Here is a 2,517-nt window from a genome sequence, read left to right as displayed (position 1 = left end):
CGTTTGGCAGCATTGCTCTGGGTTACCCCTCTGTCTTGGTGGGTTTCTGGCTCATGGGATGGACTAGGCTGTGCCTTAATCTCCATGCATTAACTTTCTCCAGCTTTTCCTCCCTCTGGCTACTTCCTGAATTAATTTCTCTGTGCTGCAAATTTTCTGCCCGTTAGAGACACAGACCTAAGAGTCCCCAGCTGACACCAGAAAACTGTAAGGTGGTTCCTAAATCTGGGTAGGGGGACAGCATGCAATCCATCCTGAAACCAGGCAGAAGATGCAAACCCTCACTCAGGCTGTGACTGCTTGGGCAAACAGGCCACTGCTTGCTCCTTGAGTGCTTGTGGGTTTGGCTAGAGTATGGAAATGGAGGAATAATTCCTGGGAAACTGAAGTAAACATTTGCCTGTGTTCCTTGGCAATTTCTCACAAAAACAGTTTCTGTGGAAGAGATCTTTCTGGCCAGACTGTGGCTAAGGCTCGGCATGAGGTCCCCAGTGCTCTCCAGGGAAAGGTGGGCTTGTTTCCAGCTGAGACCAAGTACCAGCCTCTGGGCCCAGGCTGGCACAGGGGGCAGGACATCCCCAAGCTCCTGCAGTTGTTTGCAGGCATGCTCTGAAGACCATATTGACTGAGGGATCTGGAAGAGAGCAGTGCCTGCCTCTGTCTGCTTTGTCCCTTCACAAGTGCCTCTTAGGGCTTTGGGTACAATGAAGGACCATCACTACAAGGAATTTGCCAGCAATCTGGGGTGCTGCAGCAGGTCTGGTGGTTCCTGTTGCATCTTCTGTTGACTCTCGAACCCTGAAATGTTGCAAGGAATCATGGGTGTTACCTTTTTATGCTTCCAAGTTTGGCATCTACAGGCAGAAAAATAGTCTAAGAGCGACCTTCCACTTCCTCCTGCAGATGGGAGGAGTATTCTGTGGGGAGAATTCTTCTGCCCTCAGACTATTGAGCTGTTCCTCCTCTCTACACCCTGAGTGGGTGAGGCTCAGTGGCTGGAAGAAACCATGTGTGGAAATTTTGTCCCTTGTTGAAAACAGCAGCTGAGAAGTGTCACCAGGATTTCACACTTCTCCCCACTAGTTACCAAGGCTTCTCTGGACCAGATCAGCTTGTGGCTGGTAAAGAATCCCATGACTCTTGCTGTAAGACCATATTTGCTCAGAGAGCTTTCTCCAGAGCTTGCTTCCTGCTTTAGCAGAGCTTTCTCCACCTCATGCTCCACCTGCCTGCTGAGAGCCAGAATGAGGGAGCAAAGGTTTCTTACATTTATCCCACATGTTTACCCTGCTACACTTTACTGTTCTCCAGCCCACAGGGGGAAAAAAGAGCCAAAAACCCATGACAAAAAAGAAGCTGTTGTTAAAAGGAAGGAAAGTTCTAAGCTGGAGTTTGCTAAACCTTTTCACCCTCTTGGAAGGAGTCTGAAGTAGGCGTGTTTGTCCTTTGTTCTTGCTTTGTGTGTTAGCACAGCACTGCTGATTGCTGGGTCTGTTCTTATTTGACTACATCCAATGTGCAGGATGTCTACATACTCAGGGACAATGCACTCATATGACACTTATATTTTCTGTCAACCCAAGGCAGCAAGCCCACTCCTGGAGCCTGTTTGCCCTATCCATCCACTGCTCTAAATATAACTACCAGCAAGGAAGATGACTGCACAAAAATCTCTGTAGAGTCAGTGGAGACTTGACTTCCCAAGTCTGCACTAGACCTTGCAATGATGAGCTGAGTGGGGAAAATAAGGGGTTTGAGTTAAATCCAAAGATTGGACCAGTAGACTTTTTCCTGATTACCTTCCTGCCTCTCACATGCATGAAAATTATTTCCAAGAATTCTTGCTCCATGATTTTTCCAAGGATGGAAATATATATTGCTCATAATAATTTTGTAATTACATTTTGTAATTACTACACAAGGATGGAGGTACTACTGCTGTTTCACGTATCTTTCTCCTTGCCCTCCCTAAAGGTGGGCATCATATTAGGTTTTTCATTCAGCCTTTTCCCACTTGCCATGATATTCCACCATGGCTGACAGCAGTTTTATTGACATGAAATGATAACTCATCTGGTTTAGTGTCATCTATTCTATTCTTTAAGCAGTCCTTAAGCCTCATGTTTGGTCTTCCCACCTACTTCCAAAACCAAGCTGGTGAATGCAGAGATCTGGGACCTGGCTTTGCCTCTGAAGATTGTACAAAAGTCAATGCCCACTGTGTTTTTTTCCATATTGCCCAGTACCACAGTGTTTCCTCCATCTGCCAGTGGCTGTGCATTTCCCCCAATTTCTAGAATACCTGTAGGGTCTTGTTGTACTACCTTTATATGTCCTTTCTAGTCTGATTTGTAGGTGGAACTTGGCCATGCTCAATAACACCTCTAAGTACGCAAGCAAGCAATGTTTACTACATTCTTTTGCTATCATATTTCCCATTCTCACATGCTGCTTTGTTGTTGTTTTTGTTGTTGTTTGTTTGTTTGTTTTTATTATTTTGCTAGAAGAAATGCTCTT

This window comes from Agelaius tricolor, unplaced genomic scaffold (genome assembly GCF_023055355.1).
Source record: "Agelaius tricolor isolate 1412-34295 unplaced genomic scaffold, bAgeTri1.0.p SCAF_4, whole genome shotgun sequence".
Classification (NCBI taxonomy): Eukaryota; Metazoa; Chordata; class Aves; order Passeriformes; family Icteridae; genus Agelaius; species Agelaius tricolor.
The sequence above is the reverse complement of the archived record's forward strand: the minus strand, read 5'-3'. Positions refer to the sequence as shown.